General features: G+C 49.7%; 1 protein-coding gene across 5 annotated transcripts in view; it reads right to left on the bottom strand.

Moving 5' to 3' along the window:
• The window catches only part of ZCCHC14 (zinc finger CCHC-type containing 14), a 152428-nt gene that overhangs the window by 43004 nt on the left and 86187 nt on the right, over positions 1-23237 (bottom strand). The gene's annotated exons all lie outside the window — the stretch shown is intronic.

The following is a 23237-nucleotide window of genomic DNA, read 5'->3' as shown; positions in this document are numbered from 1 at the left end:
CTGAAGCTGGCCTGTCAAAACAACACAAAAACCATACGGTCTGTTACATGCTTTTTTTCAGGAGATTTCATTATTTAGAGGCAAAAAGAATCAAATTCCAGACCAGCGTGAACATGCCAGGAAAGATTCACAAACCATAACACACTACTGATGAAAGGCCTGACCAGAGTTCTGCAGAGTAACACAATGGTTACAGGCGGTTAGTAGCCAAGTACAGTGGTGGCGGAAGAGGTGTCTGAGAACATGTGACTGTACATTGTCAGTATTGGAGAATAGCAGCATATGACCCAGCTGAGTCCAGTCAGCAAAACACAAGTCAAGGGACAGAAGCTCTGTCTGATGGATGCTGGAGCCTGACGTTTCACACTGATGGGAAAACAGGGCATTGCGGTTCTTAATACTAAAACGCTATGAAAGACTTGGAAAGGTTCCACAGACATGAATAATTCAATGATCCAGTGACTAGCACAGGGCCTGTAATCACCAAATGCCCAGATCCAAGAACTAGCACAGGGCCTGTAATCAACTGCCCAGAACCAGGAACTAGAACATGAACACCTACACCCGCCAACTGCCCAGAGCCAGGAACTAGAACATGAACACGTACACCCACCAACTGCCCAGAGACAGGAACTAGAACATGAACACCTACACCCGCCAACTGCCCAGAGCCAGGAACTAGAACATGAACATGTACACCCACCAACTGCCCAGAGCCAGGAACTAGAACATGAACACGTACACCCGCCAACTGCCCAGAGCCAGGAACTAGAACATGAACACGTACACCCGCCAACTGCCCAGAGCCAGGAACTAGAACATGAACACGTACACCCGCCAACTGCCCAGAGCCAGGAACTAGAACATGAACACGTACACCCGCCAACTGCCCAGAGCCAGGAACTAGAACATGAACACGTACACCCGCCAACTGCCCAGAGCCAGGAACTAGACCATGAACACGTATACCCGCCAACTGCCCAGAGCCAGGAACTAGAACATGAACACGTACACCCGCCAACTGCCCAGAGCCAGGAACTAGAACATGAACACGTACACCCGCCAACTGCCCAGAGCCAGGAACTAGAACATGAACACGTACACCCGCCAACTGCCCAGAGCCAGGAACTAGAACATGAACACGTACACCCGCCAACTGCCCAGAGCCAGGAACTAGACCATGAACACGTACACCCGCCAACTGCCCAGAGCCAGGAACTAGAACATGAACACGTACACCCGCCAACTGCCCAGAGCCAGGAACTAGAACATGAACACGTACACCCGCCAACTGCCCAGAGCCAGGAACTAGAACATGAACACGTACACCCGCCAACTGCCCAGAGCCAGGAACTAGAACATGAACACGTACACCCGCCAACTACCCAGAGCCAGGAACTAGAACATGAACACCTACACCCGCCAACTGCCCAGAGCCAGGAACTAGAACATGAACACGTACACCCGCCAACTACCCAGAGCCAGGAACTAGAACATGAACACCTACACCCGCCAACTGCCCAGAGCCAGGAACTAGAACATGAACACGTACACCCGCCAACTGCCCAGAGCCAGGAACCAAAACACGTACACCCGCCAACTGCCCAGAGCCAGGAACTAGAACATGAACACGTACACCCAACTGCCCAGAGCCAGGAACTAGAACATGAACACGTACACCCGCCAACTGCCCAGAGCCAGGAACTAGAACATGTACACGTACACCCGCCAACTGCCCAGAGCCAGGAACTAGAACATGAACACGTACACCCGCCAACTGCCCAGAGCCAGGAACTAGAACATGAACACATACACCCACCAACTGCCCAGAGCCAGGAACTAGAACATGTACACGTACACCCACCAACTGCCCAGAGCCAGGAACTAGAACATGAACACGTACACCCGCCAACTGCCCAGAGCCAGGAACTAGAACATGTACACCCGCCAACTGCCCAGAGCCAGGAACTAGAACATGAACACGTACACCCGCCAACTGCCCAGAGCCAGGAACTAGAACATGAACACCTACACCCGCCAACTGCCCAGAGCCAGGAACTAGAACATGAACACGTACACCCGCCAACTGCCCAGAGCCAGGAACTAGAACACGTACACCCGCCAACTGCCCAGAGCCAGGAACTAGAACATGAACACGTACACCCGCCAACTGCCCAGAGCCAGGCAGTAGCGCAGGGCCTGTAGTCACTAAGGGTGGGTACTCACTTGTACGATGCGCAATCAGGCCGATGGTCGAGCCCGGACCATGCCAAATTGCCTGTACACATTAGACAATGTAATGAAGGATGGAGCGTCATCTTTTTCTGGCCTTCATTACAATGCACCGAGTCGCACATGATATCTTCCGGTTGGCCGTGCAGCATGGCTGACCGGACAATGTCGCATTCGATCCACAACTGCACAAAGCCAGGAACCAGCACAGTGGGGGGAATTCAATTGTTTTGAGAGTCTAAAAGTCCTGTCTAAATGGGGCTATTTAGTTGCCCAAACAATTGTCACGATTCAATTGTTGTTTGGGAGCACATGCACATTGCGAATGTGGCGGCCTAACAGACAGGGTTTAGCCACGTAAAATGGTTCCACCTGTCTAATGTCCAGATCCACAAAGCTCCGACTTAGCCTCCAGTGGTGCAAGAAGAAATGTGCGCTAGGAGAAGAAATGTCATCCCCGCTATTGCCGAGTATCTGAATGGAGCAACAATTAAAATTGTCCTGTTTTGCGCCCCGTAGTGGTAGCCGCGGGTAACAACTGAATTCCCCCCAGTGACTGTAACTGTCAACAGCCCAAAGTCAAGAACTAACACAGTGGGTGTAAGCACAATCTGCCCAGATCCAGGAACTAGTTCCCAACCTCAGTCCTCAAGTACCCCTAACAGTTCATGTTTTCCATGTCACCTAGCAGTTGAACAGGTGTAGTCATTACTCACTGACATTTTAAAAGCCCCACAGGTGGAGCCAATTCTTTCACTTGCAATCCTGTGAGGAGACCTGGAAAACATGAACTGTTGGGGGTACTTGAGGACAGAGGGTAGGAACCACTGAACTAGCACATGAACGTGTACACCCCACCAAACTATAAATATATCTAGATTTTTTTTTAAAAGGCACTAACATAACAACAACAACAACCACCATCACCTCACGAGTGATCACACCTCAATCTAATCTAGCTTCTGAGGATGGATGGAACCTGCTACACCATCAAATTTACCACCATGGCAAGAGACATTGGGAGGAATTAAATTGTTTCTTGCTAGTGTCTAAAGTGAACAGGAGTTATTCAATTGTTTGGGTGTCCAGCCAGGTCACGAGTGCCGCATTTTAACACCCAGAGGCTCCAGGATTAGCTCCGTAAAGCGTGTTTTCCTGTGCAACCTACTGGGAGCGATGCAGTTAAGGCGTCCCCAGGAGGGTGTGAGCAGAAATCTGCGATAAGTGATGGGAGCCCATAAACAATTGAATAGCTCCATGTCACTTTAGAAGGGAGCTATGAACAAAACAAATTAATACCCCCATAGGAGTAGACATAGGCCAGAATAAATCTGCAGCACTTCCCACATCCTATGAATCCAGACCTTGCCAGGGGTTCCCTACGGGTGGCCGGCGGTCGGGCTCCCGGCGACCAGCATCCCGGCGCCGGGAGCCCGACCGCCGGCTTACCGACAGCTTGGCGAGCGCAAATGAGCCCCTTGCGGGCTCGCTGCGCTCGCCACGCTACGCGCGCCACACTATTTTATTCTCCCTCTATGGGGGTGGTGGACCCCCACGAGGGAAAATAAGTGTCGGTAAGCCGGCGGTCGGTCTCCCGGCGCCGGTATACTGAGCGCCGGGAGCCCGACCGCCGGCAAACAGAAGACCACCCCTTGCCAGGCCAGCTCACCTTTTGCATGTTGTATAAGTCATTGTATATTCTTTTGTTTTTCCTGTTTGTTCAGTATACAAATACACAGCCTGCGTCCAGCATATTGGGGCAGATGTATTAACCCGGAGAACGCATAAGGAAGTGATAAACTAGTGATATGTGCAAGGTGATAAATGCACCAGCCAATCGGCTCCTAACTGTTAATTTACATATTGGAGCCGATTGGCTGGTGCCTTTATCACCTTGCACATATCACTGGTTTATCACTTCCTTATGCCTTCCCCAGGTTAATACATCTGCCGCATTATGTCCAAGCTAACACCTGTCCCTGACGGGTGGTCTTCAGGCTGCCGAATGTCGGGATCCGGGCGCACAGTATACCGGCGCCGGAATCCAGACTCCCGGGATACCGACAGATTCTCCCTCGTGGGGGTCCACGACCCCCCCCCCCCCCCGCGCCACCGAGCCCGCAAGGGGCTCATTTGCGCTTGCCACGCTGTCGGTATGCGGCAGTCGGGCTCCCGGCGCCGGTATGCTGGTCGCCGAGAGCCCAACCGCCGGCATACCATACTACACACGTGGCTAAACACCGCCACAGCAGCTAATTTCAGTGGCAGCATAACCAGGACTCCTTGAAGCAGCAAATTTAGTTCTAGCTCCTAGTGTAATGTTCTTTCTGTAAGTAGCAAATGGCAGGACCTCACGGGCAGAGCACGATCGTGAAGAACTATTCAGGGTTACTGTCTTACTATTATGCTTTTTGTGGGTGCATAGGCTGTCATTCCATCACCTGGGGTTGGGGACGGGTGTAGTATGGTATGCGACCAGCATACCGGCGCCGGGAGCCCGACCGCCGACATACCGACAGCGTGGCGAGCGCAAATGCCACTAGTGGCACTAATGTAATGGAAAAAATACAAAGAAACGTTTACAGAAGGAGAGGTTGAGCACATGGAAATTCAATATTTCTCTTACGTCCTACAGGATGCTGGGGACTCCAAAAGGACCATGGGGTATAGACAGGATCCGCAGGAGCCTGGGCACACTGAAAAGACTTAAGACTGGGTGTGAACTGGCTCCTCCCTCTATGCCCCTCCTCCAGACCTCAGTTAGACTTTGTGCCCAGGACTGACTGGACACTCACAGGGGAGCTCTACTGAGTTTCTCTGGAAAAGACTTTTGTTAGGTTTTTTTATTTTCAGGGAGACCTGCTGGCTACTTGCTCCCTGCAGCGTGGGAGTGAGGGGGGTGAAGCAGACCTACTACTTCTTAGTTTAAAGGGCTCTGCTTCTCGGCTACTGGACACCATTAGCTTCAGAGGGTTCGATCACTTGGTGCGCCTAGCTGCTTGATCCCAGAGCCACGCCGTCACCCCCTCACAGAAGCCAGAAGAAAGAAGTCGGGTGAGTATGAGAAGATCAGAAGACTTCAGGACGGCAGAAGACTTCGGTGACCAGGTACAGCGCAGCGGTGACGCTGCGCTCCATGCTCCCACACACATCACTGACGGCACTCAGGGTGCTGGGGGGGCGCCCTGGGCAGCAGGTCACTGGGGTCCGGGTCGCCGGCAGAAGCACTGTCGGTGCCTCGGCACCGTTCCTCGGCCCCCGCCGGAATTTTCAAATTGGGCGCGCTGAAGCCGTCCGGGAAGGGGCGGAGCTTAGCGCGCGGCTCACGGCGCCATCTTCTCTCCTTCACGCGGCTGAAAGGAGACGCTGGGCCGGACCTCCATCACTCCCTGCCAGTAACGGGGAGATTTCTCGCTAATACAGGCGCATTGCTCAGACCTGCAGTGGTGTCGGTGTGGGTGAGTAGTGCTATTGCTAAATGGGCCGAGAATTTAGCTACTGACATGGATACCCTTGATAAAGATAATGTTCTTCTAACTCTTGGTTATATCAAGGACGCTGCAGATTACCTGAAGGATGCGGCGAGGGATGTTTGTCTCTTGGGATCAAGAGCCAATGCCAAGTCAATTTCGGCAAAAAGGGCGTTGTTGATCCATCAATGGAACGCTGATGCCGACTCCAAGAGAGCTATGGAAGCTTTACCCTTCAAAGGTAATGTCTTGTTTGGGGACGGCTTGGCGGACCTGGTCTCTATCGCGACGGCGGGTAAGTCCTCTTTTCTTCCCTATGTTCCCACACAGCACAAAAAGGCACCACATCAGCAGATGCAGTCCTTTCGTCCTAATAAATACAGGCGTGGAAAGGGATCGTCCTTCCTCGCTTCAAAGGGTAAAGGAAGGGGTAGGAAGACGCCTGCCGTGTCAGGCGCCCAGGACCAAAAGTCCTCACCTGCCTCTACCAAGTCCACCGCATGACGTTGGGGCTTCCCTGGGGGAGTCCGGACTGGTGGGGGGCCGTCTCCGATTCTTCAGTCAGGTCTGGGTTCATTCAGGCCTCGATCCTTGGGTCCTAGAGATCGTCTCTCAGGGATACAAGCTGGAGTTTCGGGAGGTGCCCCCTCATCGTTTTTTCGTTTCGCCCTTACCAGCGTCTCTTCCGGACAGGGAGCTGGTGTTGGCAGCGATACAAAAATTGTGTCAACAGAAGGTCATTGTTCCAGTTCCACCGTCACAACGGGGGGAGGGGTTCTACTCAAGCCTATTTGTGTTCCCGAAACCGGACGGTTCGGTCAGACCGATTCTGAATCTAAAATCCCTCAATCCATACTTAAACGTTTTCAAGTTCAAGATGGAATCTCTTCGAGCTGTGATTTCCAGCCTAGAAGGGGGGAATTGTATGGCGTCAGTCGACATAAAGGATGCCTACTTACACGTCCCGATATTTCCTTCGCATCAGGCCTTCCTCAGGTTTGCGATAAAGGACTCTCATTACCAATTTTAAACTTTGCCGTTTGGCCTTTCCACGGCCCCGAGAGTGTTCACAGAGGTCATGGCAGAAATGATGGTTCTCCTTCGCAAGCAGGGGGTTTCAATTATCCCGTACTTGGACGATCTCCTGATAAAGGCGAGGTCCAAGGAAAGGTTGCTAAGGAGTGTGGACTTGGTGCTGTCGGTGCTTTGACAGCACGGTTGGCTGCTAAATTTACCAAAATCTCAGTTGATTCCGACCACCCAGCTGTCTTTTCTGGGCATGATTCTCGACACGGAGTTACAGAGAGTTTTTCTTCCACAAGAAAAGGCTCTAGAACTGCAGTTGTTGGTCAGGGAACTTCTGAAGCCGAAGACTGTGTCCATCCATCAATGTACGCGCGTTCTGGGGAAGATGGTGGCGACATACGAAGCCATTCCGTTCGGCAGGTTTCATGCCCGGGTGTTTCAGTGGGACTTGCCGAGCAAATGGTCCGGGTCTCACCTGCACCGGAAGATAAGTCTATCTCCCAGAGCCAGAATTTCCCTCCTGTGGTGGCTACAAGGGTCTCACCTCCTAGAGGGACGCCGGTTCGTTATCCTGGATTGGGTACTTCTGACGACAGATGCGAGTCTCCGGGGCTGGGGTGCAGTCACTCAAGGCAGGAACTTCCAGTGGAGATGGTCGTTCCAGGAAGCGGGTCTCCACATAAATGTTCTCGAGTTAAAATAAGAATTTACTCACCGGTAATTCTATTTCTCGTAGTCCGTAGTGGATGCTGGGAACTCCGTAAGGACCATGGGGAATAGCGGGCTCCGAAGGAGGCTGGGCACTCTAGAAAGATTTAGGACTACCTGGTGTGCACTGGCTCCTCCCACTATGACCATCCTCCAAGCCTCAGTTAGGACACCGTGCCCGGACGAGCAGACATAATAAGGAAGGATTTAGAATCCCGGGTAAGACTCTTACCAGCCACACCAATCACACCGTACAACTCGTGATACAATATCCAGAGTTTGACAGTATGAAAACAACTGAGCCTCTCAACAGATGGCTCAACAATAACCCTTTTGTTAACAATAACTATTTACAAGTATTGCAGACAATCCGCACTTGGGATGGGCGCCCAGCATCCACTACGGACTACGAGAAATAGAATTACCGGTGAGTAAATTCTTATTTTCTCTAACGTCCTAGTGGATGCTGGGAACTCCGTAAGGACCATGGGGGTTATACCAAAGCTGCCAAACGGGCGGGAGAGTGCGGATGACTCTGTAGCACCGAATGAGAGAACTCCAGGTCCTCCTCAGCCAGGGTATCAAATTTGTAGAATTTTGCAAACGTATTTGCCCCTGACCAAGTAGCTGCTCGGCAAAGTTGTTAAGCCGAGACCCCTCGGGCAGCCGCCCAAGATGAGCCCACCTTCCTTGTGGAATGGGCCTTTACAGATTTTGGCTGTGGCATGCCTGCCACAGAATGTGCAAGCTGAATTGTACTACAAATCCAGTGAGCAATAGACTGCTTAGAAGCAGGAGCACCCAACTTGTTGGGTGCATACAGGATAAACAGCGAGTCAGATTTTCTGACTCCAGCCGTCCTGGAAACATATATTTTCAGGGCCCTGACAACGTCTAGAAACTTGGAGTCCTCCAATTCACAAGTAGCCGCCGGCACCACAATAGGCTGGTTCAGGTGAAACGCTGACACCACCTTAGGGAGAAATTGGGGACGAGTCCTCAACTCTGCCCTATCCATATGGAAAATCAGATAAGGGCTTTTACATGATAAAGCCCCCAATTCTGACACTCGCCTGGCTGAAGCCAAGGCTAATAACATGACCACTTTCCACGTGAGATATTTCAGATCCACGGTTTTTAGTGGCTCAAACCAATGTGATTTTAAGAAACTCAACATCATGTTGAGATCCCAAGGTGCCACTGGAGGCACAAACGGGGGCTGAATATGCAGCACTCCTTTTACAAAAGTCTGAACTTCAGGTACTGAAGCTAGTTCTTTTTGAAAGAAAATCGACAGAGCCGAGATCTGTACTTTAATGGAGCCTAGTTTTAGGCCCATATCCACTCCTGCTTGCAGGAAATGCAGAAATCGACCTAGTTGAAATTCCTCTGTTGGGGCCTTATTGGCCTCGCACCATGCAACATATTTTCGCCATATGCGGTGATAATGCGTTGCCGTAACATCTTTCCTGGCCTTAATAAGCGTAGGAATGACTTCTTCCGGAATACCCTTTTCCTTTAGGATCCGGTGTTCAACCGCCATGCCGTCAAACGCAGCCGCGGTAAGTCTTGGAACAGACAGGGCCCCTGCTGTAGCAGGTCCTGTCTGAGCGGTAGAGGCCACGGGTCCTCTGAGAGCATCTCTTGAAGTTCCGGGTACCACGCTCGTCTTGGCCAATCCGGAACCATGAGAATTGTGTTTACTCCTCGCTTTCTTATTATTCTCAATACCTTTGGAATGAGAGGCAGAGGAGGGAACACATAAACCGACTGGTACACCCACGGTGTTACTAGAGCGTCCACAGCTATCGCCTGAGGGTCCCTTGACCTGGCGCAATATTTTTTTAACTTTTTGTTGAGACGGGACGCCATCATGTCTACCTGTGGTTTTTCCCAACGGTTTACCAGCATCTGGAAGACTTCTGGGTGAAGTCCCCACTCCCCCGGGTGGAGGTCGTGTCTGCTGAGGAAGTCTGCTTCCCAGTTGTCCACTCCCGGAATGAACACTGCTGACAGTGCTAGTACATGATTCTCCGCCCATCGGAGAATTTTTGTGGCTTCTGCCATCGCCATCCTGCTTCTTGTGCCGCCCTGTCGATTTACATGGGCGACTGCCGTGATGTTGTCTGACTGGATCAGCACCGGCTGGTGTAGGAGCAGGGATTTTGCTTGACTTAGGGCATTGTAGATGGCCCTTAGTTCCAGAATATTTATGTGAAGGGAAGTCTCCTGACTCGACCATAGTCCTTGGAAGTTTCTTCCCTGTGTGACTGCCCCCCAGCCTCGAAGGCTGGCATCCGTGGTCACCAGGACCCAGTCCTGTATGCCGAACCTGCGGCCCTCTAGAAGATGAGCACTCTGCAGCCACCACAGTAGAGACACCCTGGTTCTTGGAGACAGGGTTATTAAGCGATGCATCTGAAGATGCGATCCGGACCACTAATCCAACAGGTCCCACTGAAAGATTCTGGCATGGAACCTGCCGAAGGGAATTGCTTCGTAAGAAGCCACCATCTTTCCCAGGACCCGCGTGCAGTGATGCACTGATACCTGTTTTGGTTTCAGGAGGTCTCTGACTAGAGATGACAACTCCCTGGCTTTCTCCTCCGGGAGAAACACTTTTCTCTGGACTGTATCCAGAATCATACCCAGGAACAGTAGCCGTGTCGTCGGAACCAGCTGTGACTTTGGGATATTCAGAATCCAGCCGTGCTGGTGCAGCACTTCCTGGGATAGTGCTACTCCCACCAACAACTGTTCCTTGGACCTCGCCTTTATTAGGAGATCGTCCAAGTACGGGATAATTAAAACTCCCTTTCTTCGAAGGAGTATCATCATTTCCGCCATAACCTTGGTAAATACCCTCGGTGCCGTGGACAGTCCAAACGGCAGCGTCTGGAATTGGTAATGGCAATTCTGTACCACAAATCTGAGGTACTCCTGGTGAGGATGGTAAATGGGGACATGCAAGTAAGCATCCTTGATGTCCAGGGATACCATGTAATCCCCCTCGTCCAGGCTTGCAATAACCGCCCTGAGCGATTCCATCTTGAACTTGAATTTCTTTATGTATGTGTTCAAGGATTTCAAATTTAGAATGGGTCTCACCGAACCGTCCGGTTTCGGTACCACAAATAGTGTGGAATAATAACCCCGGCCTTGTTGAAGTAGGGGTACCTTGATTATCACCTGCTGAGAATACAGCTTGTGAATTGCCGTTAGCACCGCCTCCCTGTCTGAGGGAGCAATTGGCAAGGCAGATTTTAGGAACCGGTGGGGTGGGGACGCCTCGAATTCCAGCTTGTACCCCTGAGATACTATTTGCAGGATCCAGGGATCCACCTGTGAGCGAACCCACTGATCGCTGAAATTTTTGAGGCGACCCCCCACCGTACCTGGCTCCGCCTGTGGAGCCCCACCGTCATGCGGCGGACTTGGAAGAGGAAGCGGGGGAGGACTTTTGCTCCTGGGAACCTGCTGTTTGTTGCAGCCTTTTTCCCCTACCTCTGCACAGAAAAGACCCGCCTTTTCCACGCCTGTTTTTCTGGGTCAGAAAGGACTGAACCTGATAAAACGGCGCCTTCTTAGGCTGTGAGGGGACATGGGGTAAAAATGCTGACTTCCCAGACGTTGCTGTGGAAACTAGGTCCGAGAGACCATCCCCAAATAATTCCTCACCCTTATATGGCAACACTTCCATGTGCTTTTTAGAATCTGCATCTCCTGTCCACTGGCGAGTCCATAAGCCTCTCCTAGCAGAAATGGACAATGCACTTACTTTAGATGCCAGTCGGCAGATTTCCCTCTGTGCATCTCTCATATATAAGACTGAGTCTTTTATATGGTCTATGGTTAACAGGATCGTGTCTCTGTCTAATGTGTCAATATTTTCTGACAGTTTATCTGACCAAGCAGCGGCAGCACTGCACATCCAAGCTGACGCAATAGCTGGCCTAAGTATAATGCCTGTGTGTGTATATACAGACTTCAGGATCGCCTCCTGCTTTCTATCAGCAGGTTCCTTGAGGGCGGCCGTATCCGGAGACGGTAGTGCCACCTTTTTAGACAAACGTGTGAGCGCTTTATCCACTCTAGGGGGTGTTTCCCAACGTGACCTATCCTCTGGCGGGAAAGGGAATGCCATTAGTACCTTCTTAGGAATTACCAATTTTTTATCAGGGAAAGCCCACGCTTCTTCACACACTTCATTTAATTCATCTGATGGGGGAAAAACTACGGGTAGTTTTTTCTCTCCAAACATAATACCCTTTTTAGTGGTACCAGTAGTTATATCAGAAATGTTTAACACCTCTTTCATTGCCTCAATCATACAGTGAATGGCCTTAGTGGGCATCAGGTTTGACTCATCGTCGTCGACACTGGTGTCAGTATCAGTGTCGACATCTGGGTCTGCTTGAGGTAGCGGGCGTTTTAGAGCCCCTGACGACCCATGCGACGCCTGGGCAGGCACGAGCTGAGAAGTCGGCTGTCCCACATTTGGCACGTCGTCGATTTTCTTATATAAGGAGTCTATACGTGCACTCATTACTTTCCATAAGCCCATCCACTCAGGTGTCTGCCCCGCAGGGGGTGACATCCCTTCTAAAGGCATCTGCTCCGCCTCCACATCATTATCCTCATCAAACATGTCGACACAGCCGTACCGACACACCGCACACACACAAGGAATGCTCCGAATGAGGACAGGACCCACAAAAGCCCTTTGGGGGGACAGAGTGAGAGTATGCCAGCACACACCAGAGCGCTATATAATGCAGGGACTAACTGAGTTATGTCCCCTATAGTTGCTTTTTATATTATATATGTATTGCGCCCAAATTTAGTGCCCCCCCTCTCTGTTTTTACCCTGTTCTGAAGTGTAGACTGCAGGGGAGAGCCAGGGAGCTTCCTTCCAGCGGATCTGTGAAGGAGAAATGGCGCCAGTGTGTCTGAGGGAGATAGCTCCGCCCCTTTTCCGCGACCTATTCTCCCGCTTTTTTCTGGATTCTGGCAGGGGAATTTACCACATATATAGCCTCTAGGGCTATATATTGTGGTATTTTTGCCAGCCAAGGTGTTTTTATTGCAGCTCAGGGCGCCCCCCCCCAAGCGCCCTGCACCCTCAGTGACCGGAGTGTGAAGTGTGCATGAGGAGCAATGGCGCACAGCTGCAGTGCTGTGCGCTACCTTGGTGAAGACTGATGTCTTCTGCCGCCGTTTTTCCGGACCTCTTCTTGCTTCTGGCTCTGTAAGGGGGACGGCGGCGCGGCTCCGGGACCGAACACCAAGGACTGGGCCTGCGGTCGATCCCTCTGGAGCTAATGGCATCCAGTAGCCTAAGAAGCCCAATCCGGCTGCAAGCAGGCGAGTTCGCTTCTTCTCCCCTTAGTCCCTCGCTGCAGTGAGCCTGTTGCCAGCAGGTCTCACTGAAAATAAAAAACCTAAAACTATACTTTCTTTCTAAGGGCTCAGGAGAGCCCCTAGTGTGCATCCAACCTCGGCCGGGCACGAAATCTAACTGAGGCTTGGAGGAGGGTCATAGTGGGAGGAGCCAGTGCACACCAGGTAGTCCTAAATCTTTCTAGAGTGCCCAGCCTCCTTCGGAGCCCGCTATTCCCCATGGTCCTTACGGAGTTCCCAGCATCCACTAGGACGTTAGAGAAAAGCCATTTACAACGGCCTGCTACAGGCAAGAAGCCTTCTTCAGTGTCGACCTCAACAAGAAGCTTCCGAGGTATTGTTCCAGGTCAAGGGACCCCCAAGCCAGTGCGGTGGATGCCCTGGTGTCTCCGTGGGTGTTCAAGTCGGTGTATGTGTTCCCTCCACTTCCTCTCATTCCAAAGGTACTGGGGATCATTTGGCGAGCAAGGGTTCAGGCGATTCTCGTAGTTCCAGATTGGCCAAGAAGGGCCTGGTATCCGGATCTTCAGGAATTACTAGTGGAAGATCTTTGGCCTCTTCCTCTAAGAGGACCTGTTGTTGCAGGGTCCATGCGTGTTTCCAGACTTACCGCGGCTGCGTTTGACGGCATGGAAGTTGAGCGCCAGATCGTAGCTCGTAAAGGTATTCCAGGAGAGGTCATACCTACTCTCCTCAGGGCTAGGAAGGAGGTTACGGCGAAGCATTATCACCGTATTTGGAAGAAGTATGTTTCCTGGTGCGAGTTTAAAAAGGCTCCTGCAGAAGAATTTAATTTGGGGCGTTTTCTCCACTTTTTGCAGGCTGGTGTGGATGCAGGCCTGAAATTGGGCTCCATCAAGGTGCAGATTTCGGCATTGTCTATTTTCTTTCAAAGAGAACTGGCTGCCCTCCCAGGAGGTTCAGACGTTCGTGAAAGGAGTTTTGCATATCAATCCTCCGTTTGTGCCTCCTGTGGCCCCATGGGATCTGGACGTGGTCTTACAGTTTCTCATGTCTTCCTGGTTTGAGCCTTTGCGTAAGGTTGAGTTGAAGTTTCTCACCTGGAAGGTAGCCATGTTGTTGGCACTGGCTTCTGCCAGGCGGGTGTCTGAGTTTGCGGCCTTATCTCATAAAAGCCCGTACTTGGTCTTTCATTCGGATAGGGTAGAATTGAGGACTCATCAACAATTTTTACCAAAGGTGGTCTCCTCTTTTCACATTAATCAACCTATTGTGGTACCGGTGGCCAGGGATGCTGGGACAGTTCCAAGGTCTCTGGATGTAGTGAGGGCGTTGAAGATCTACGTCGCCCGTACGGCGGTTGCCAGGAAAACTGAGGCACTGTTTGTCCTGTACGCTTTCAACAAGATTGGTCATCCTGCTTCAAAACAGACTATTGCACACTGGATTTGTAGTACGATTCAGCAGGCTCATTCTTCGGCCGGATTACCGGTGCCGAAGTCGGTTAAAGCCCACTCTACCAGGAAGGTGGGCTCGTCTTGGGCGGCTGCCCGGGGCGTCTCGGCTTTACAGCTCTGTCGAGCGGCTACTTGGTCGGGTTCAAACACTTTTGCCAAGTTCTATAAGTTTGATACCCTGGCTGATGAGGACCATGAGTTTGCTCAGTTGGTGCTGCAGAGTCGTCCGCACTCTCCCGCCCGGTCTGGAGCTTTGGTATAAACCCCATGGTCCTTTTGGAGTCCGCAGCATCCTCTAGGACGTAAGAGAAAATAGGATTTTGGTACTTACCGGTAAATCCTTTTCTCCTAGTCCGTAGAGGATGCTGGGCGCCCATCCCAATACGGACTGTTTCTTGCGGTGTTCTCTTGTCGGTTCACTTAGTTTATACACGGGTTGTGTATTTCTGGTTTCAGCTTGTTGCTGTTGTTTTTTCATACTGTTATCTGGTTTACTGTTACTCCGGTTGTACGGTATGGTTGTGGTGTGGGCTGGTATGTTTGTAGCCCTTAGTTTACACAAAATTCCTTTCCTCGAAATGTCCGTCTCTCCTGGGCACAGTTCCTATAACTGAGGTATGGAGGAGGTGCATAGAGGGAGGAGCCAGTTCACACCCAGTCTTAAGTCTTTTCAGTGTGCCCAGGCTCCTGTGGATCCAGTCTATACCCCATGGTCCTTTTGGAGTCCACAGCATCATCTACGGACTAGGAGAAAAGGATTTACCGGTAAGTACCAAAATCCTATTATTACTTACTATTTAAAAGGACCAATCCATAAACGGACATGAAAAACAGAAGCTACAAAGACAATTCTGCCCATCTCATAAAAAGTAAACCAAAACTAGTGTAAGAAATAAAAGATAACCCACAACTAGAGGATTGTAGTGCACCATACAAACACATGCACACATCAGCTACACAAATCTTTCTACGTCAGTGAATGCCGATCAAAGAAAAAAAAGTTTGTGGGGGCACGTGGTATACGCAGCAACACAAAGTAAAGCGCTTCCATCAGAGCCAGCTGTGAGTCAGAGTATGTTTCTCAGTACGACCAGATGTGGTTCTTCAGATAAAATACACTTAAACATGGTCTAGACCTCATAGTAAGAAACCATCTTACAGCAGCTGCTCAAGAACATTCTCCGTCATTCAGTGGTGGCAAAAGATTTATGGCCAGGGTACAGTAGAGGACAGAAGAGGATGAATGGGTGGCAAATATGGACACATACAGGGACCCAAGACCGAGAATTATTATAAGAGTGTTAAAAAAAACCAAAAAAACCCAGCACCTTATCCTGAAGATAAACCTCGAGTTCTGTCATCACTGCAGAGCGTTAGAAGCATGTTGTAAATAAAGCGCTCCGTGCAACTTTGTAAGACATACCGCCCACAATGGCCACGCTAGAGAAGATATACAGCAAAGCCAACGTGTCCACCGACTTAAACTATTGTTTAGACTTTTTGCACGCTTAACAAAAATGCATGAAAATCCGGATTTACGAACAATACTCGTGCTTACTAGAAACAAGTTACACACCTTGGCCAGCACTAGAAATCTTGTATCTGGTCTCCAGCTGTTTCTTGTACTTTACAGCCCATCAGGGAGGATTGACAGCACGTGAGAGGTTTCACATTGTGCTTACACCCAATGGCAAGATACCTTGCAGTGGGGATACGTGAACAGGCAAGCTGCATGGAGACACACATGATGTACCACATGTTGCAGAAGGAACACAACCCATGAGCTTGAACTCTTACACCTCACTCAGTTGTGTGGATCCTGAATTACATTAACCGTTTAAGAAAAAAAAAAAAAATCCAGCAAACCCCAGATTTCCTGAAGCGATTGTACATTATTGCTTATTTTGGACAGATACATGAATTTTTAGCAAGGTCAACACCTTAACGTCTTTGTTTTATGGAACCTCTTTTGTACTAATTCCTGAACTTTACAAGATATGTTGTTATACTGGATAAAGCTGCGATGGAATTGTTTATCTTGAAACAGACTTGTTACCCACACACAGTGGGAGCTTCTATCCACCAATCAATTCACTAGGTCTGTGGTTCCAAACTTTTTTGAATCACGGCGCCCTAGAGTATCAGAATTTTTTTCACGGAACCCCTAGGCCAAAAATTTCTTATTGAGAAATTTAGAAAGAAATAATAAGAATTTACTTACCGATAATTCTATTTCTCATAGTCCGTAGTGGATGCTGGGGACTCCGTAAGGACCATGGGGAATAGCGGCTCCGCAGGAGACTGGGCACATCTAAAGAAAGCTTTAGGACTATCTGGTGTGCACTGGCTCCTCCCCCTATGACCCTCCTCCAAGCCTCAGTTAGGATACTGTGCCCGGACGAGCGTACACAATAAGGAAGGATTTTGAATCCCGGGTAAGACTCATACCAGCCACACCAATCACACCGTATAACCTGTGATCTGAACCCAGTTAACAGCATGATAACAGAGGAGCCTCTAAAAGATGGCTCACAACAATAATAACCCGATTTTTGTAACAATAACTATGTACAAGTATTGCAGACAATCCGCACTTGGGATGGGCGCCCAGCATCCACTACGGACTATGAGAAATAGAATTATCGGTAAGTAAATTCTTATTTTCTCTAACGTCCTAAGTGGATGCTGGGGACTCCGTAAGGACATGGGGATTATACCAAAGCTCCCAAACGGGCGGGAGAGTGCGGATGACTCTGCAGCACCAAATGAGAGAACTCCAGGTCCTCCTCAGCCAGGATATCAATTTTGTAGAATTTTACAAACGTATTTGCTCCTGACCAAGTAGCTGCTCGGCAAAGTTGTAAAGCCGAGACCCCTCGGGCAGCCGCCCAAGATGAGCCCACCTTCCTTGTGGAGTGGGCATTTACAGATTTTTGGCTGTGGCAGGCCTGCCACAGAATGTGCAAGCTGAATTGTACTACAAATCCAACGAGCAATAGTCTGCTTAGAAGCAGGAGCACCCAGCTTGTTGGGTGCATACAGGATAAACAGCGAGTCAGATTTCCTGACTCCAGCCGTCCTGGAAACATATATTTTCAGGGCCCTGACAACGTCTAGCAACTTGGAGTCCTCCAAGTCCCTAGTAGCCGCAGGCACCACAAATAGGTTGGTTCAGGTGAAACGCTGAAACCACCTTGGGGAGAAACTGAGGACGAGTCCTCAATTCCGCCCTGTCCGAATGGAAAATCAGATAAGGGCTTTTTCAGGATAAAGCCGCCAATTCTGACACGCGCCTGGCCCAGGCCAGGGCCAACAGCATGACCACTTTCCATGTGAGATATTTTAACTCCACAGATTTAAGTGGTTCAAACCAATGTGACTTTTGGAACCCAAAACTACATTGAGATCCCAAAGTGCCACTGGAGGCACAAAAGGAGGCTGTATATGCAGTACCCCTTTTACAAACGTCTGAACTTCAGGGACTGAAGCTAGTTCTTTTTGGAAGAAAATTGACAGGGCCGAAATTTGAACCTTAATGGACCCCAATTTCAGGCCCATAGACACTCCTGTTTGCAGGAAATGTAGGAATCGACCCAGTTGAATTTCCTCCGTCGGGCCTTACTGGCCTCGCACCACGCAACATATTTTCGCCAATTGCGGTGATAATGTTTTTGCGGTTACATCCTTCCTGGCTTTGATCAGGATAGGGGTGACTTCATCCGGAATGCCTTTTTTCCTTCAGGATCCGGCGTTCAACCGCCATGCCGTCAAACGCAGCCGCGGTAAGTCTTGAAACAGACAGGGTCCTTGCTGGAGCAGGTCCCTTCTTAGAGGTAGAGGCCACGGATCCTCCGTGAGCATCTCTTGAAGTTCCGGTTACCAAGTCCTTCTTGGCCAATCCGGAACCACGAATATAGTGCTTACTCCTCTCCATCTTATCAATCTCAGTACCTTGGGTATGAGAGGCAGAGGAGGGAACACATACCCTGACTGGTACACCCACGGTGTTACCAGAGCGTCTACAGCTTATTGCCTGAGGGTCCCTGGACCTGGCGCAATACCTGTCGAGTTTTTAATCATGTGGAAGACTTCTGGGTGAAGTCCCCACTCTCCCGGGTGGAGGTCGTGCTGAGGAAGTCTGCTTCCCAGTTGTCCACTCCCGGAATGAATACTGCTGACAGTGCTATCACATGATTTTCCGCCCAGCGAAGAATCCTTGCAGCTTCTGCCATTGCCCTCCTGCTTCTTGTGCCACCCTGTCTGTTTACGTGGGTGACTGCCGTGATGTTGTCCGACTGGATCAACACCGGCTGACCTTGAAGCAGAGGTCTTGCTAAGCTTAGAGCATTGTAAATGTCCCTTAGCTTCAGGATATTTATGTGAAGTGATGTCTCCAGGCTTGACCATAAGCCCTGGATATTCCTTCCCTGTGTGACTGCTCCCCAGCCTCGCAGGCTGGCATCCGTGGTCACCAGGACCCAGTCCTGAATGCCTAATCTGCGGCCCTCTAGAAGATGAGCACTCTGCAACCACCACAGGAGGGACACCCTTGTCCTTGGTGACAGGGTTATCCGCTGATGCATCTGAAGATGCGATCCGGACCATTTGTCCAGCAGGTCCCACTGGAAAGTTCTTGCGTGGAATCTGCCGAATGGGATTGCTTCGTAGGAAGCCACCATTTTACCCAGAACCCTTGTGCATTGATGCACTGAGACTTGGCTCGGTTTTAGGAGGTTCCTGACTAGCTCGGATAACTCCCTGGCTTTCTCCTCCGGGAGAAACACCTTTTTCTGGACTGTGTCCAGGATCATCCCTAGGAACAGAAGACAAGTCGTCGGAACCAGGTGCGATTTTGGAATATTGAGAATCCAATCGTGCTGCCGCAACACTACCTGAGATAGTGCTACACCGACCTCCAACTGTTCCCTGGATCTTACCCTTATCAGGGAATTGTCCAAGGAAGGGATAACTAAAATTCACTTCCTTCGAAGGAATGTCATCATTTCGGCCATTACCTTGGTAAAGACCCGGGGTGCCGTGTACCATCCATACGGCAGCGTCTGAACTGATAGTGACAGTTCTGTACCATAAACCTGAGGTACCCTTGGTGAGAAGGGTAAATTTTGACATGAAGGTAAGCATCCTTGATGTCCCGAGACATCATGTAGTCCCCTTCTTCCAGGTTCGCAATCACTGCTCTGAGTGACTCAATCTTGAATTTGAACCTCTGTACGTAAGTGTTCAAAGATTTTAGATTTAGAATCGGTCTCACCGAGCCGTCCGGCTTCGGTACCACAACAGTGTGGAATAATACCCCGTTCCCTGTTGCAGGAGGGGTATCTTGATTATCACCTGCTGGGAATACAGCTTGTGAATGGCTTCCAAAACTGTCTCCCTGTCAGAAGGAGACATCGGTAAAGCCGACTTTAGGAAACGGCGAGGGGGAGACGTCTCGAATTCTAATTTGTACCCCTGAGATATCACCTGAAGGATCCAGGGGTCTACTTGCGAGTGAGCCCACTGCGCGCTGAAATTCATTGAGACGGGCCCCCCACCGTGCCTGATTCTGCTTGTAAAGCCCCAGCGTATACTGAGGGCTTGGCAGAGGCGGGAGAGGGTTTCTGTTCCTGGGAACTGGCTGATTTCTGCAGCCTTTTTCCTCTCCCTCTGTCACGGGGCAGAAATGAGGAACCTTTTGCCCGCTTGTCCACGAAAAGACTGCGCCTGATAATACGGCGTCTTCTCATGTTGAGAGGCGACCTGGGGTACAAACGTGGAATTCACAGCTGTTGCCGTGGCCACCAGGTCTGAAAGACCGACCCCAAATAACTCCTCCCTTAATAAAGCAATACTTCCAAATGCCGTTTGGAATACGCATCACCTGACCACTGACGTGTCCATAACCCTCTACTGGTAGAAATGGACAACGCGCTTAGACTTGATGCCAGTCGGCAAATATTCCGCTGTGCATCACGCATATATAAAAATGCATCTTTTAAATGCTCTATAGGCAAAAATATACTGTCCCTATCTAGGGTATCAATATTTTCAGTCAGGGAATCCGACCACGCCAACCCAGCACTGCACATCCAGGCTGAGGCGATTGCTGGTCGCAGTATAACACCAGTATGTGTGTAAATACCTTTTAGGATACCCTCCTGCTTTCTATCAGCAGGATCCTTAAGGGCGGCCATCTCAGGCGAAGGTAGAGCCCTTACAAGCGTGTGAGCGCTTTATCCACCCTAGGGGGTGTTTCCCAACGCACCCTAACCTCTGGCGGGAAAGGATATAATGCCAATAACATTTTAGAAATTATCTGTTGTTATCGGGGGAAACCCACGCATCATCACACACCTCATTTAATTTCTCAGATTCAGGAAAACTACAGGTAGTTTTTCCTCACCGAACATAATACCCCTTTTTTGGTGGTACTCGTATTATCAGAAATGTGTAAAACTTTTTTCATTGCCTCAATCATGTAACGTGTGGCCCTACTGGAAGTCACATTCGTCTCTTCACCGTCGACACTGGAGTCAGTATCCGTGTCGGCGTCTATATCTGCCATCTGAGGTAACGGGCGCTTTAGAGCCCCTGACGGCCTATGAGACGTCTGGACAGGCACAAGCTGAGTAGCCGGCTGTCTCATGTCAACCACTGTCTTTTATACAGAGCTGACACTGTCACGTAATTCCTTCCAACAGTTCATCCACTCAGGTGTCGACCCCCTAGGGGGTGACATCACTATTACAGGCAATCTGCTCAGTCTCCACATCATTTTTCTCCTCATACATGTCGACACAAAAGTACCGACATACAGCACACACACAGGGAATGCTCTGATAGAGGACAGGACCCCACTAGCCCTTTGGGGAGACAGAGGGAGAGTTTGCCAGCACACACCAGAGCGCTATATATATACAGGGATAACCTTATATAAGTGTTTTTCCCCTTATAGCTGCTGTATAGTTAATACTGCGCCTAATTAGTGCCCCCTCTCTTTTTTTAACCCTTTCTGTAGTGTAGTGACTGCAGGGGAGAGACAGGGAGCTTCCCTCCAACGGAGCTGTGAGGGAAAATGGCGCCAGTGTGCTGAGGAGATAGGCTCCGCCCCTTTTTCGCGGACTTTTCTCCTGCTTTTTTATGGATTCTGGCAGGGGTTAAATGCATCCATATAGCCCAGGAGCTATATGTGATGCATTTTTTTTGCCATCCAAGGTGTTTTTATTGCGTCTCAGGGCGCCCCCCCCCAGCGCCCTGCACCCTCAGGCAGCTTTAGCTATTGGTGCAGCCAATAAGATATCTGCTTCTGTGAATACAACAACTCTGTGTTAACCCCCTAAATTGTATATCGGTCGCTTGTATATACTAAAGTAGCAACGGATGGAGCCAGTTTTGCATTTAAAGAGCCCTTAATGCAGTATTTAAAATCTGCATGCTATTAAACCCATGCACTGATGCTGTCAAGCATCGCTCAACAAATACTGCAGTATAAGCAGAGACTGATGCAGGTCAAAGAAATATGTACTGTAAAAGATTGCTAATACAAGCTCAAAGCATTCAAAGTACATAAACAGTAAGACAAATAAAACATAACACGGATGAAAAGGAAAGCTGACATGTTAGATATGTTTTCACAAAAGTGTTAGATAATAGGTTGTATGGCAAACACTGTAGTTTGTGCCACTGGCTCAATGCCCAAATGTATTAAGCCCTAACAAGAGATAAAGTTGAGACAGATAGACAGCGATAAATGACCAGCCAATCAGCTCCTAGCTATCATTTTTCAAAGACAGCATGTTACATGGAAGTTAGGAAGCTGATGGATGGTCATTTATCACTCTTTATTCGTTTATTCGTCTCCACTTTATCTCTTGTTGAAGCTCAATACATTTTGCCCATTATTCCGTTACATGTCTAACACATGAATGGGTGCACTTAAAAGTAAAGCGAAAAAGCACCTAATCCAGACACTATACTATGCACCATGTGTGCTAAGGGATTGAAAATAAGAATTTACTTACCGATAATTCTATTTCTCATAGTCCGTAGTGGATGCTGGGAACTCCGTAAGGACCATGGGGAATAGCGGCTCCGCAGGAGACTGGGCACAAAAGTAAAAGCTTTATGACTAGCTGGTGTGCACTGGCTCCTCCCCCTATGACCCTCCTCCAAGCCTCAGTTAGGATACTGTGCCCGGACGAGCGTACATAATAAGGAAGGATCTTGAATCCCGGGTAAGACTCATACCAGCCACACCATTCACACCGTACAACTTGTGATCTGAACCCAGTTAACAGTATGATAAACGTAGGAGCCTCTGAAAAGATGGCTCACAACAATAAACAACCCGATTTTTGTAACAATAACTATATACAAGTATTGCAGACAATCCGCACTTGGGATGGGCGCCCAGCATCCACTACGGACTATGAGAAATAGAATTATCGGTAAGTAAATTCTTATTTTCTCTGACGTTCTAGTGGATGCTGGGAACTCCGTAAGGACCATGGGGATTATACCAAAGCTCCCAAACGGGCGGGAGAGTGCGGATGACTCTGCAGCACCGAATGAGAGAACTCCAGGTCCTCCTCAGCCAGGGTATCGAATTTGTAAAATTTAGCAAACGTGTTTGCCCCTGACCAAGTAGCTGCTCGGCAAAGTTGTAAAGCCGAGACCCCTCGGGCAGCCGCCCAAGATGAGCCCACCTTCCTTGTGGAATGGGCTTTTACAGATTTTGGCTGTGGCAGGCCTGCCACAGAATGTGCAAGCTGAATCGTACTACAAATCCAACGAGCAATCGTCTGCTTAGAAGCAGGAGCACCCAGCTTGTTGGGTGCATACAGGATAAACAGCGAGTCAGATTTTCTGACTCCAGCCGTCCTGGAAACATATATTTTCAGGGCCCTGACTACGTCCAGCAACTTGGAGTCCTCCAAGTCCCTAGTAGCCGCAGGCACCACAATAGGCTGGTTCATGTGAAACG

The sequence above is a fragment of the Pseudophryne corroboree genome, chromosome 11, assembly GCF_028390025.1.
Source record: "Pseudophryne corroboree isolate aPseCor3 chromosome 11, aPseCor3.hap2, whole genome shotgun sequence".
Classification (NCBI taxonomy): domain Eukaryota; kingdom Metazoa; phylum Chordata; class Amphibia; order Anura; family Myobatrachidae; genus Pseudophryne; species Pseudophryne corroboree.
The sequence above is the reverse complement of the archived record's forward strand: the minus strand, read 5'-3'. Positions and strand labels throughout refer to the sequence as shown.